The following is a 15,524-nucleotide window of genomic DNA, read 5'->3' as shown; positions in this document are numbered from 1 at the left end:
GCCATTCCCGCCCCCAAATCGGAAAGGCCGAAAATCCAGCCCGTGAGCTTTTTCCGAGGTGGTTGGGGAGCGCATAAATTTCTAGTGTGGATGAGGTTTTATGGTAGGTTATGTTTCCATTGAGCCACTGCAAGCAGTTCCCCTTTGACACAGTCGAGGCTACAGCAACTCCAGTTTCCTGCTGCCGACGTGCTGAGTTTATGTTCACACGTTTAACCTTTTGTTTGTAAAAAAAAAAAAAATGCTTTTGTCGCCACTTTGTGTTGTTTCTCTGGATGTCGCTAACGTGTTCAAACCGTGTCTTCTCACTGAATCCGCAAGGGCAAGTCTACCGAAAATAAACTGAAGTCAAAATTCATTGAAATCATTTTATTTTAAAGTTTTAAAGAGCGTATAAAAGCTGGATAGGCAAGAGGTGAGGGAGAGAGCTTTAGTTGCTTACAAGCCTTTCTTCAGAGACACACATTACAAACTGTGCACCCCCAGGATAGAAGCTTGCAACCCTTCCCCAGCCTACTCACATATATATATACATACACACACACACACACACACGAGAAATAGTCCCCAATTAATACCCAAAACCTGAATACAATTAACAGGAAGGACTTGCATTTACAATCTCAGGTCATCCCAATGCGCTTCACAGCCAATGAAGTTTTGTTAAAAGTGTTGTAATCGAAGAAACCCGACAGCCAATTTGCGCACAGTAAGCTCCCACAAATAACAATATGATAAATGACCAGATAATTTGTTTTAAGTGAAGCTAGTTGGGCGGTAAATATTGGCCAGGACACATGGAGAACGCCCCTGCTCTTCTTCCAATAGTGCCATGGTATCTTTTAAGTCCACCTCAGTTTAACGTCTCATCTGAAAGACTTCATCGCCCAACAGTAATGCACCAGAGTGTCAGCCTAGATTTTGTGCTCAAGTCTCTTGAGTGGGACTTGAACTCACAACCTTTCTGACTTGGAGGCGAGAGTGCTACCCACTGAGCCACGGCTGACAGTGGAAAGTAAACACAAGCCGTTCGAATGCCTTCGAGATAAGTGTCCAGCTCTGAGTTCTACAGAGCAAGGTCCCGAGGTTAGATGCTTAGCCTGTACTGACTCAAGGTAGTTGCAATGGCTGCAGTTCCCCTGGGTTAGAGAGAGAAACATTTAATTCATGCGGTGCTGCAGTCTTTGGCAAAAACAGAAAGATAGCTTGCCAGATAACTTCAGCAGAACAAAAGGGCTGTGTCCGTCCAAATGGGACATAGGGTGATGTGTTGAGATAACTTTCCAAATTGAACAGACATGCACAGCAATGCACCTATTGTGCGTGTGTGTTCCCGTTCTTGATCGCTGTACAGAAACTCCACTGGAAGCGGGCATGCATGAATGGTGGAATGAGGCGAGGATTGGGCTCGACTGTGATGTCTTCCACAGTTGGGCTGACTCCCAGCACTCTCGTCAGGGTCACACATGAATAATCGTCACAGGGGTGAGGTATTGGAAGGGATCCAGGGTCGATGGAACTTTAGCCCAGTGAGGAAGTTAACTCCTTCAGGAGAGCAGGGGAGGAAATGGGGGAGATAAAAAATATTAAAAGTTTAAAAAAATTCACTACCCATACTTGTACATATCGGACGCAATTTTTTTTTGAAGAACGAGTAATTAGGTTTTGACAACACTGAGTTTGTTAATAAGAATAAAGCATGCAGTCATCCTAATCAGAGAATTCCCGCACACACACAATAGGTCTGTTCGATTGCCTCATACACCACTATATGCCCCATTCGAGGGACACGATCTTTACTGAAGTGTCCCGCAGACTGTTTGCCAACGACTGCCGCATCATTTAGGTGGTAACGCACCACGAAAATCTAATCATGGTGTTCGATATTGCAATGAGAATGATACTTGGCCGTTCTCTCTCCCCTGTGATGAAGACAGTGCCTCTTCAATAGGTCTTAATGGTACCAATAGGACAGCAGGTACTTGAACAAACAGCACTGTCTATACATGCTGCAATATTTGCGATTGCAGCTGGTGTAAAAGATATCAGACACATGTGCTTTTCTCCAGGCAGGACCCATCAAAGCAGCGACCCTCTCTTCCAAGGGTGTCAGTGTGTGCAGATTTGCCGGGCCTCCTCCTGTTTGAGTTCTTTCCCTTTTGTTGTGTGCCACCTTCCTCTGCAAAGATGAAAAGATAACTTTTTAGAGAGGGTGTCTTTCTGCTGGGTGAGACATACAGATGGTCACATTTACAATTACAATTCCATTGAATAAATGAAAATATTACTTACACTAACTACTTGACCAAGGTCCTGCCATTTTGTGCACTGGCCTCCAGATCTCGGGGTGGTCACCATTGCACAGTAATCTTCTGCAAGTTGGTTCCAGCGTTTCTTCATTTTTTCTGGTGAAACTTTTGTGTGACCTCTGCTGGTGTCCAGCTCGTGCCATCTGACCTCAATCACAGTAACTAGTGCCTCCACTTCATCCTGTGAGAAATTCGTGGTCCTTGAGCCGCGTTGCATCTTGTATTGCAGCTCCGATTTTTCCACTGGGAATTAAAGTTCTCACACACAACTGGCTCTTTAAAAAAGGCCGAATGCGGACCGGGAACTGTAGTGGGCATGTGCGCCCATAGCAGTCACATCAAAATCGTCCTTTTTTTTTGCACATACGCAAAAGGGGCCGGGGGGGGGGGGGGGGGGGATGGGGGCATAGTTTTTTCGGTGCAGACATTAGGCTCCATCCCCTAAAGCTACAGGAGAGGCTGCGCGCCGCCAATTTCAAAAAATAGAACGGGGAAACTTGCTAGTTATTTAAAAAACATTTTTTTTTATAAAGAGTAGTCAGGGTCAGCGAAAACGTGCGTAACTCTTGCAGTACGCCAAAAAACAGCATTGGGGAAAATTGAGCCCTATATAAATGCAAGTCTTTCTTTCTTTAAACCTCCTATCAAGGAGCTCCCTCCTGCGCTCTGAGAGTTGACACGGTGCCTTGTGCCTTGAAGGCGGGCTCAGCAGAATAATCACAACGTTAAGTACCTCCAACCAACCTTGTAAACGTATAATGAGTGTTTCACCATATGTGCAGTGATGTTAATGGTTACTGATTTGTTGTCGCACTTTAGTTGAGTAGCACTTTCTCAGATGCCATCATATCAATTTCCACAACACATTGTAAAAAGAAAACCATTAAACACGTTGGGTGTCTGAATTTCAATGTCCATTAACTGAAGCAAGCCTGTTTGCAGTAAAGGGGAATTTTCAGGCTAGGTTTTCCACTATGATCGCTATCTACCAAAAATGAGCGATATTTCCGGCCTTAGTGATTTTTTTTATTTTTCAGGATGGCTGGAATATCGCCCATTTTAAAGACCGCTAGTTTCAGCTTTTTATTTTGGGCGCTAGCCTTAGTGATGTGAAATGGGCCTTAGCGATGTATTCAGTCGTGCAAGGCTGGCATCCAGAGCAACAGCCGTTCTGCGCATGCGCGGTTTTTTTTTTAGCAAAGAACTTTTCCTGCGATTCGGGAAGTCAGGGGCCATCTGTGCATGCTCAGTACAGTCAAAGAGAGGGGGAGAGAGAGAAGGAAGCTTTTGAACGAGGGTGAATTTTGAAGGAGTGCTGAACTTACAATGATGGAGATGTCCCAGTAGGATTCGGGAGAGAGTCTGCAGGAGGTTGCAGGGAGGAGGGCGAAAGCCTTCTCAGAAAAGGCTAATGAGGCCTTAGTGAACGAGGTCGAGATTCGGTGGAGCCAATTAACCCAGGGTGGATGTGGGAAACCTCCACCCTGGATTTATCAAAGAATATGGGGCAAGATCGCTGATATCGTTTCGTCAGTGTCCCATGATAGGCGTGAGTCAGACCAGTGCTGCATGAGTTGGAACAGCCTGGTTGCTTCAGCAAGAGTAGGTATTAAATTATGAGGTTTAAATTGTAATGATCCACTGAATTAATTAGAATGTAAATCTGCCGGATTGTAATGAAGCTGTGTAATCTTGCATAGCTTCCCTGCTGAGATTTGGACTGGGGTCAGAACCTGCGCCCTTTAAGTCTAATTTGGGCACCGTCTCCTTTTGGGTTACATTGGTGGGTGGAGCACGACTGAACATTGAGGGGTCTGGTCACCTTTACCCAGACTGTGTGAGTCTCTCCGGCTGCTGTCACTCACACAGTGACCCAGCCTGGGCTGGGGGAAGAGCTGCCCTGGCTCACTGTCTGCCCTGGGCCACTTTGGGACATTAGCTCCGGCCACACGGAGGTCTCTGAGCACAGCCCAGGGACACGGTGCCCCCTCCCATTACACCCCTGTCATTGCCGAGCTCACCAGCGGTCCTGATTCTCCCCACCTCCCCCCACCGCCCGAGGGACTTCCATCGAGTCAAATAAACTGCCTCCCTCCCCTCAGGTGCTGAATGGCACGGCCCGTGGATGGGGCCCTTCCTGGATGCGAGATGTTTGGTGTCAAGCATTAGTTCCTAAACACGATCTTGTTAAATATTTTCTCTGAACGTGGATGTTATAACCATGCATCCATTGTGGATACAAACCATATTAGCATATAACGTTAGACTCTGTTGTCTTTCCGTAATAGTACCTAGTCAAGTAGCATATGCCATGCTCTTGTCACATTTGCAGAGGAAGATATCGAAGAATTGGGCGGAGCAGAGGTGCACTGGAGGAGGCCCTGCTGAACTGCAGCCGTTCACTGACTTGGAACAACGTGCTGCAGCACTAGTGGGCCCCCACAGCCGTCCTGCCACCCGTGGTGGTGCAGATCCCGTTGTTGCGCCATGTGAGTAATGTGTAAACCGGTGGTAATTTAAAGTAATTTAACGGCATTTCATAATATATGAATGATGTCATGTTATGCATGCAGCTTCTGTACTACTCTCAGGTTAAGAAGATAAGAAATAGGAGCAGGACTAGGCCATTCGGCCCCTCGAGCCTGCTCCATCATTCAATAAGATCATGGCTGATCTGATCATGGACTCAGCTCCACTTCCCTGCCCGCTCCCCATAACCCTTTACTCCCCCTTATTGCTCAAAAATCTGTCTATCGCCGCCTTAAATATATTCAATGACCCAGCCTCCACAGCTCTCTGGGGCAGAGAATTCCACAGATATACAACCATATGATTTAATCATATGTAACGTCTCTCGTTCACATTTAGTGCAGTAATGTTGCTCCTCGTACATATGCCAACACAGAGCAAGCATTCTCATGTCTACCCTTCTCTTCAAATAACCTCAATTATGTTTTGCAGCTACCCAGACTCCCGAGATGCAAAGGGAGGCCTCTGCACCAACCCCTCTGCCGCAGCAGGTGGTCATCACCACGGGTACAGAAGACGAAACAACCGAGGAGGAGGAGGAGGAGGAAGATGAGCATCTGTCATCTGTGGTACCTGCGGCCATGTCTTCATCCACGGATGAAGTAGCGGGGCCAAGCGGCTTGCTGCAGGCCACTCCAAGTCGTCCAGTGCCCATGCCGACCCCGCGGAGGCTGAGTCGGTGAGGTCGGCGCGCGCGCTGCGACGGGCAGATCCAAACGAGGACATGGTCTCACTGTCGAGGGCGAGCATCGACACAGGCGCTGGGTGGGTTGACCGGAAACATTGCCACAATGTCCGCACAAATAAACGAGGGAGTGGATCGGACAGTTGTAGCAATGGAGCAAACCACCGACTCTGTCCGTGCCTTGCGGCTTGCGATAGTGTCGGGAGGCGGCACCGCACCCCAAGGTGCCGTCCCACCAAGCACCAGGACAGATGCGAGGCAGGAGGAAGAACTTCCTTCTGACTCGGAAGACGTTTAAATTCGGAAACATCTTCTCCTCCAGCCACTGAGGAGATTCTGCCGACGGTACCTGCCCTTGAGGTCTTCTGCTGCAAGAGGTCTTGGTCCCATTACTCGGGGATTTAAACGGGGGCTTACTATACAGCGGGGGTCAATATTCAGGAGGGAAGCGTTGCCGCAGGTAGGTGGGAGGGGGGGGGGGGGCTGCTGTATATAGTTCTTAGTTCTTGTTAAAAATACATTTTTGTTAAATGTTCACTGTTGGGGATGGTGGGATGGTGTTGTTATGTTATTGTTGTGTTAATAATGTTGTTGACTGTTTGGGGGTGGGGGGGGGGCGGGTGTTATATATGTTTGTTCTAAAAATTTTCAAATTTGTCTTTAATTATTAAACATTTTTATTTAAGTTTACAATTGTCGTGAAGTGTCTTCCAATAACGTAAGGTAAAACATTAATTCAGTGGTTGGAAACAATGGTCATGGCCAGGCCAGCCCAGGCAAGGATGAAACGTAACAGAACTGTAACTGTCACCAGTGTAACTTCACGTAAAGCGTTCATTTATGAGCTGCTGACGCAAGAGTTTTTCAGCTGCGTAGCTATCACGGGGCTTTTCCAGTGTTGTGGGGGGAGCGTGGGGGCATGGGTTCATCGCCAGGCTGATTGTCCTCCCCGAGGTCCTCGTTATCCTTCTCCTCATCCTCCTCCCCTCTCTCCTGAGGTGGACCAGCAGTCCCATCTGGCAATTGTGGTCCTCTCCCGATAGCTAGGTTGTGCAACATGCAGCACACCACAATGAACTCAGCGACCTGCTCAGGGTGGTATTGTAATTCGCCTCCTGAGTGGTTCAGACATCTGAATCGCTGCTTAAGCACTCCAAGTGTCTTTTCGACGATATTGCGTGCATATGGCTTCCATTGTAGCGCTTCTCGGCTTCTGTCTGGGGATTACGCAGGGAGGTAGTGAGACAGCTGGCAAGGCCATATCCTTTATCCCCCAGCAACCAACCGTGACCTTGTGACCGACTCCTAAACAGTTCAGAGACAGTGCTCTCCACAAGATGTGCGCATCATGGATGCTGCCTGGAAAATTTGCATTTACTGCCATGATTATTTGCTTGTGGTCGACAACGAGCTGCACATTCAGGGAGTGGAATCTCTTTTGGTTCCGAAACACCTCTGCATCCTGTACAGGTGCTCGCAGGGCGATGTGCGTACAGTCTATTGCTCCCTGCACCTTGGGGAAGTTTGCTATTTGCGAGAAACCCAAAGCCCTCTCAGTCTGTACCTCCCTGGTCAGAGGGGAGCTTATAAAGTCCATCCTGCTGCACAAAGGGCTTCAGTCACCTGTCGAATGCAGCAGTGTGTGGCGTGCTGAGAGATACCGCAAATGTCGCCTGCTGAGGCCTGAAAGGAGCCCAATGCGTAGAAGGAAAGTGTTGCAGTAACCTTAACCTCAACGGGCAGTGCGGTCCTGATGGTGTTGGTAGGCTGCAGATCTCCCTTAATGTGCTGGCATATCTCATTGATGATCTCCTTTCAGAAGCGCAGCCTCCTAACGCATGTGTTATCGGACAAGTTCAGGTATGATTGCTTATCCCTGTAAATGCGTTGGGTGTAAGGTCTCCTCCTCCTCAGCAGTCTGCCATCTCTTTGATTGGGCACATAATGCTCTTCAGTATACCTTCTCTCATCTCTATTCTGCAGCATGTGATTAGTGACCAATACTGGTTGAGAAATTACAGGCCCCATCACTATAAATCGCTATAAATGCCCTTAATTTGTCCTCAACAGATACAAATGGGATTAAATGATTGGCAAGAGTCAAAAAGGCCCTTACAATCACTCACAAATTGATTCTCCTCACAAGCACTTGATGCAGTCTTTCAGTACAGATTCCCCGAGTTACAAAATGCTGTCTGTCCTGCCGAGTTGTGTCGAGTTAAGGTCAGGTGAGTGCAGCTTTTTTTCAGCGACTTTTTCGGCCAGCGATCATTTCGGCGAATTGTGGGCGAAATGCCAAAAGTAGCGGTCAGCAATAATCTGGGCGCAAGTTTCCATTTCCAGCACTATTCTCGGCCTTGCATGCGGATGACATTATATTTTTTTTAAAAATCAGTACATTCATGTTTGCCGAAAGTTGGGCCAGCGATAAATGGGCTACAATCGGGTGCTAGTTTCCACTTTTCAGCAAATATGGGCGATAAGCCTGAATCTCAGCGCTTATATGGGCGCTAAATGGGTGATACATGGGCAATTATGTGCCGAAAGTCTAGCCCAAAGTCTTCATTTCAGCTGACTAATAGCTGACATTTGAGGCTGCATTCTTGGATTGGCACTGCTCGACTGATTCATTTGAAACATGAGGGGTTCTGACACAATACTCGATTCCTGCAAAAGTGAGACCACATCTCTGATTAACGGTATTCCCTCGAAGGCGAGTTAGCCAGCCTCAGTGGGGAGGTTGCCATGGGTGGTCTCCTCGTACACTATGTAAATTGCCACAGGAAAGTGAAATATTGACCGTGCCTCTAGAGAGATTTATGACTCGATAATCTCACATCAGACCAAGTAAGGAGGTGGATGTTTTGTGGGCGGTGGGGGGGGGTGGGTTGGAGAGGAAGGTACAAAGTCTTACTCCTGATACAGTAAGCTGTGCATTCCATTGTTATGTATTGTTGAACCTCTTTCCACAGTCTATTGGTATCAAGTGCTATATCCCCAATATCCCTGGCCTATTGTCTCTCTTGTTAACGTTTTAAGATTTTTTTTTTGCACTGTGTGCAGGTATGTAAGAGAGTCAAAAGCCTCTGTAATATGTTTACAGTACCACTAAAACAGCCAGCAATTTGAACTGCTGCACTACTATATCCTGTCAGGAAATTAGCCCCCCCGGGTCTGGCAGGAACAGAGTTGACAGCCGTGGCTCAGTGGGTAGCACTCTTGCCTCGGAAGGAGTCAGAAGGTTGCAGGTTCAAGTCCCACTTGAGAGACTTGAGCACAATAATCCAGGCTGACACTCCAGTGCAGTGCTGAGGGAGTGGTGCACTGTCGGAGGTGCCATCTTTCAGATGAGACGTTAAACCGAGGCTCCACGTCTGCCCTCTTAGATGGACGTAAAATATTCGAAAAAGAGCAGGGGAGTTATCCTCGGTATTCTGGCCAACATTTATCCCTCAAACCAACACCACGAAAAGCAGATGATTCGGTCATTATCACAATGCTGTTTGTGGGAGCTTGCTGTGCAGAAATTGGCTGCCGCGTTTCCTACATCACAACACTGACTGCACTCCAAAAGTACTGCACAGGCTGTGAAGCTCTGTGGGATGTCCTGAGGATGTGAAAGGTGCTATATAAATGCAAGTCTTTCTTTTTCTTTCGTTGACTCTTCAGGTGAGCAGAAACCTCCAGTGAAAACCCAACCTCCTTAAACTGGTGCTCGCTCAGCAACTCTATGAAGGGCAAGAGTCCATCTTTATGTCATTGCTAACATTGATTAAATAAATCTTTTTTTTTTAAAAAGGATGTCGGTGGAAGTGATGTTTTATAAAAACTACAAGAAAAAATCAGCAAGCTAATTGCAGTGAACGAGAGCAATCATGTTTTGCTAAAGAAAGTCAATCTCTTTCCTCACTGAGCTAAATCACGAGACAGCAACTGCTTCTATTCATATACAACAACAACTTGTATTTATATAGCGCCTTTAACCTAGTGAAACGTCCCAAGGCGCTTCACAGAAGTATTAAGAGATAAAAATTTGACCGAGCCATATAAGTCGAAATTAGCGCAGGTGACCAAAAGCTTGGTCAAAGAGGTAGGTTTTAAGGAGCGTCTTGAAGGAGGGAAGGGAGGTAGAGAGCTTTAGGGAGGGAGTTACAGAACTTGGGACCCAGACAACAGAAGGCACGGCCACCAATGGTTGAGCAATTATAATCAGGGATGCTCAAAATAGCACATTCGATGCTGAAGTCGGAAGGCAGATAAGATAGCAATCTCGTGAAGGAATGTTGGTATCTCTGCTAGTTGCAGAGTGCAGATTGCAATAATCAAGAGTAGCCCCATTAAAAAAAAGGGGGGGAATTGCACTGGGTTACTATCACTAGCCTAAAGTGACAATCAACGTCAACAACAACAACCACCATGTGCATTTATATAGCACCTTTAATGTAGTGAAAACTGACCCAAGGCGTTTCACAGAAGTAATATCAAACAAAATTTGACACCGAGCTACATAAGGAGAAATTAGGGCAGGTGAAAGAGGTAGGTTTTAAGCAGCGTCTTAAAGGAGGAAAGAGAGGTAGCAAGGTGGAGAAGTTTAGGGAGGGAGTTCCAGAGCTTGGGGCCTAGGTAGCTGAAGGCACAGCCACCGATGGTGGAGCGATTATAATCAGGGACGCTCAATAGGGCAGAATTAGAGGAGCGCAGATATCTCAAGAGAGTCGTGGGGCTGGAGGAGATTACAGAGAAAGGGAGGGGCGAGACCATGGAGGGATCTGAAAACAAGGATGGGAATTTTAAAAATCGAGGCGTTGCTTAACCGGGAGCCAATGTAGGTCAGCGAGCACAGGAGTGAAGGATGAGCGGGACTTGGTGCGAGTTAGGACACAGGCTGCCGAGTTTTGGATGACCTCAGGTTTATGGAGGGTAGGATGTGGGAGGCCAGCCAGGGGTGCAGGCGTTACATAATGCGTGCATATTGTGTGTCATAAGTATGTCACTGTTGGCTCGTGACATTTTGAAGGGCGAATGTTGGTGTTTGGACAAGACCCTGATTGTAAATGACACTTAAAACAGAAACTCAAGACCTCTGTACGCCTGCAAGACTCAGTTTGCGGAAGGTGTCCTTTTTCCGGTTGAATCTAGAGTTTCTATTCCAGAACTTTCCTGTGAAAACCCCCAGCCCTCCCACAAATGGACATATTCCACAAACCATTTGTAACCAGACAGCCACTTACAAACCACTTCAGATTGATCTTAAATTTGAAGGCAGAATTCTTTGCACTGTTTCCCCCGGTTCCCTGATTAATGCGGGTTGTCGAGGCGACAGAAATCAGGGAGGAGGAGCAACAACAAATAAAATGCTGGGACGTGTAATCCTCTAGATTTGGAGCAGCCGGTCTCAGTCAAGTGGTCTGGGCTGTATTGAATGATATGGGGGGGGGATGGAGTATAAAAGCAGGGAAGTCCTGCTACAACTGTACAGGGTATTGGTGTGGCCACACCTGGAGTATTGCATCCAGTTTTGGTCTCCGTATTTAAGGAGGAATATATTTGCATTGGAGGCTATTCAGAGAAGGTTCACTCAGTTGATTCCTGAGACGAGGGGGTTGACTTATGAGGATAGGTTGAGTAAGTTGGGCCTATACTCATTGGAGTTTAGCAGAATGAGAGGTGATCTTATTGAAACATATAAGATACTGAGGGGGCTCGATAAGGTAGATGCAGAGAGGATGTTTCCCCTCGTAGGGGAATCTAGAACTAGGGAGCATAGTTTCAGAATAAGGGGCCGCCCATTTAAAACTGAGATGAGGAGGAATTTCTTCTCTCAGAGGGTTGTAAATCTGTGGAATTCTCTGCCCCAGAGAGCTGTGGAGGCTGGGTCATTGAATATATTTAAGGTGGAGATGGACATATTTTTAAACGATAAGGGGGTGAAGGGTTATGGGGAGCAGGCGGGGAAGTGGAGCTCAGTCCATGATCAGATCAGCCATGATCTTATTGAATGGCGGAGCAGGCTCGAGGGGCCAAGTGGCCTACTCCTGCTCCTATTTCTTATGTTCTTATGTGCGTGTCTGCATATGAGTGCGTGAGAATTGAGAGCTCATCGTACTGAGGTTCATTAGTTTTGACGAATGTGGCATATTCGGGCACCTCGTGTTAGCGTGAAGCATTTGTCGGTCAGCTATACCTGCAATATCTGCAGATCCAAGGCTCCTTCTTACTCTGCGCCAACCTCAAAAATGCATCCCTTACCGTTGAGTAATCTGGATCAAGACTGTTTAAACTCAGGATCCTTAGAGCTATGAAGCATCATCTCATTAGTCTGAGCTACAATTGGTCCCAGGGTCAGAGGTCAAAAGCCAGCATCTAACCCACTGCATGATCTACAAGGTCAGGGCCTGGTGCAGAGATGAAGTCGAGGGTGAGTGGGGCCCATATTACATAAATACAAAAAAGAAGTTGAAATGAATCACAATTGTTTGCAATGAATTTATGGTTAGTACAATGATGTGTCCTGGTGCCAATATTTATCGCTCAATCAACATCACCACAACTGATTATCTGGTCATTTATCACACTGCTGTTTGTGGGAGCTTGCTGTGCGTAAATTGGCTGCTGCGTTTCCTACATTCCAACAGCCACTACACTTCAAAAAGTACTTAATTGGCTGTAAAGCGCTTAGGGACGTCCTAAGGTCGTGAAAGGTGCTTTTTAAATGCAATTGTTTTTCTTTTGTGACACACTTAATTTGGGTAATGCGGCAGCCAATTGCACACAGCAAGATCCCGCAAACAACAATGTGATAACAACAACAGCAACTTGTATTTATATAGCACCTTTAACATAGTAAAGTGTCCCAGAGCGCTTCACAGAAGCATTGTAAGACAAAAAAAAACTAGATAATCTGTTTTACTGCCGTTGATTGAGGAATAAAAATATTGGCCAGGACATTGGGGGTAACTCCCCAGCTCTTCTTTGAAATAGTGCCACGGGAGCTTCCACGTCGATCCGAGAGAGCAGACGGGGGCCTCGGTTGCAAGTCTCATCCCAAAGATGGCACCTCTAACAGTGCAGCGTTCCCTCAGCACTGCACTGGGAGTGTTAGCCTAAATTTTTGTGCTCAAGTCTCTGGAGTGGGACTTGAACCCACAACTTTCTGACTCAAGGGGGAAGAGTGCTAACCACTGAGCCATGCCTGACACTGTAATCTCCTCTCTCGGAGCTGCTCTTCCATTTGAACTCTCCCCTCTCTTCAAAGAAAGTTCTTGCGAACAACGCTTCCTCTTCCCAAAACCACCTGCCGAAGAGATTATTGGCATTCTCTTGAGGGTTGCCAACTCTGGTTGGACGTTTCCTGGAGGTTTCATCTCTGACCTATGGCCTCCAACTGTGTCGCTCAGTCAAACAGCATTTTCCCCTATTTCCAATACTCTTTTCACTAATAAATGAGTGAGTTCAAAGAAATTGGGAATCAATTTTGCTTAATGCCCCAATGACTTTTCTCCAGGGTTGCTTGCAGCTCTGATCGGGAGATCAATATTCTATTCTTGTAGACTGCAGGACAATCCTGGAGGGTTGGCAACTCTACTCCTCTTCGGGTAGTGGATTCGGTTCCGGGAACTAGTTTTGGGACAGTTTAGGAGCTGTATCCCTCGCAGCATGAGCAATCCCAATGCGAGATGGTCTCAACTCACATCCAAGTCTGTTTTACCACTGTGTTTCCAAATCATAAAAAAAGGGATTGGATTCTCCAGTTTGGCTTGAGGTCCCTTTCCCATCTCTTGGGGTTGGCTTCAACTAGTACGTTACTAAACATTTTAGTTGCTCCTCTGCGTTCAATTTGTACCATTCTGTGTATCCCTTCCTTTTTTCTTGGGCCTATTTTAGCTTGTGCCGTACTCAAACCTGTCTTGTCTGCTCTTCTTCTAACATCTTCTCAACTTTTGTTGGTCCCTACAGGTGGAAACCAGAGGCCAGTGTTAATGGGGTGTTCATTGCTGTCTTGCAGAACAGATAATGGGGTGTAAAACCTGTGCTTTACTGACATCCTAGTTCTTAAATTCATTAGCTTCCACGGTAATTTCTCATCTCATTTTCTCCTTGGTCCTAAGCACGACTTTCTCGGGGTGTCTTTAATTAGCCTGTTAATACGCTCTATGTTTCCTGAGCTTTCTGGATGCAGCAAGGGCTTAGGTCCCAGTGCTTCCCATGTTCCGATGATTATTTCTGAGATAAAGTGAGGTCCTCTGTTACTTTCAATCACTCTGGGAATAGCAAACTATTTTATCTTCTCTTTCTTTCTCGGAGGGCTACTGTTCTGGTGCCAAAACACCACGATGCCTTGGCCCTCACTATCCTCAGGCACATCCTGGTGCCAGTCGCTCTCAGAAGCCCTCTCAGTCCTCACAGGATGTGACTAAGATTGCTTGAATCCAACAACAACTTGCATTTATATAGCGCCTTTAACGTAGTAAACTGTTCCAAGGTGCTTCACAGGTCACAGAGATAGCGTTGATGACTTAGTTCAAGCTTCAATAAGCACTATATTAATACATGTTGTTGTTATTGCAGAGTTTCAAACTTCCCCTTGTAGGTTAAGTGCCAACTTCCTACCCAGGTCTTTAGACCGACGTGTTCAGAGAGATTCCTCATACAGGAAGCACAGAGAGTTAGCACGCAGGTACAGCAAGCAATTAGGAAGGCAAAAGGCATATTGGCCTTTATTGCAAAGGGGTTGGAGTACAAGAGTAAGGAAGTCTTGTTACAATTGTACAGGGCCTTGGTAAGACCACACCTGGAGTACTGTGCACAGTTTTGGTCTCCCTATCTAAGGAAGGATATACTTGCCTTAGTGGCAGTGCAACGAAGGTTCACTAGATTGATCCCTGGGATGAGAGGATTGTCCTATGAGGAGCAATTGAGTAGATTGGGTCTATACTCTGGCGTTTAGAAGAATGAGAGGTGTTCTCTTTGAAACATACAAGATTCTGAGGGGGATTGATAGGGTAAATGCTGAGAGATTGTTTCCCCGGCTGGAGAGTCTAGAACTAGGGGGCACAGTCTCAGGATAAGGGGTCATAAGAACATAAGAATTAGGAGCAGGAGTCGGCCATTCGGCCCCTCGAGCCTGCTCCGCCATTCAATAAGATCATGGCTGATCTTCTACCTCAACTCCACTTTCCTGCACTGTCCCCATATCCCTTGATATCCAAAAATCTATCGATCTCTGTCTTTTGTATATACTCAATGACTGAGCCACCACAGCCCTCTGGGATAGAGAATTCCAAAGAAGGGTCAGCCATAACTTTTATTTATATAGCGCCTTTAACGTAGTAAAATGTCCCAAAGCGCTTCACAGCAGTGTTACAGACAAACAGGTAAATTTGACACCGAGCCACAAGAAATTAAGGCAGATGATCAAAAGCTTGTTTAAAGAGGTAGGTTTTAACGAACGTCTAAATTTGAGGAGGAATTCCTTCACTCAGAGGGTTTGTGAATCTTTGCAAATTCTCCACCCCAAAGGCCTGTGGATGCTGAATCGTTGAGTATATTCAAGGCTGAGATCGAATTTTGGACTCTCGGGGAATCAAGGGATGTGGGGATCGGGCAGGATAGTGGAGTTGAGGTCGATGATCTGCCAGGATCTTATTGAATGGTGGAGCAGGCTCAAGGGGCCAAATGGCCTCCTCCTGCTCCTAATTCTTACATTCTCTCAGAATTTTTCTCTTTCCTGCACCAAAGCTGTAATCAGGATACAGATTGGGTCTTGGAATCAATCCTATTGAGGAAACTCCCTCTTCCTTTAACTCTTCAAGAACTGAAAGAATTATTGGAGACAAAATGCAGATGTTGTAATTAAGGAATTTCTGTGTTTTTAAAAAGAACAACTTTCAATATTGAGAACTAACATTGGCAGCGTTTTCGCGGGGTGCAATCAAAAGAAAATTGCAGTGTCGACCACATACTATTTTTGGATAAATTACAAACATCACTATAGGCCACCA

At 46.3% G+C, this 15,524-nt stretch overlaps 1 protein-coding gene across 1 annotated transcript in view; it reads right to left on the bottom strand.

Moving 5' to 3' along the window:
• Positions 1-15,524, bottom strand: part of LOC139281246 (uncharacterized protein C7orf50 homolog) — a 435,290-nt gene that overhangs the window by 225,503 nt on the left and 194,263 nt on the right. The window lies entirely within an intron of this gene.

This window comes from Pristiophorus japonicus, chromosome 15 (genome assembly GCF_044704955.1).
Source record: "Pristiophorus japonicus isolate sPriJap1 chromosome 15, sPriJap1.hap1, whole genome shotgun sequence".
Lineage (NCBI taxonomy): Eukaryota > Metazoa > Chordata > Chondrichthyes > Pristiophoridae > Pristiophorus > Pristiophorus japonicus.
Note: the sequence above shows the minus strand (reverse complement) of the source record. Positions and strands in the feature narration are given on the sequence as shown.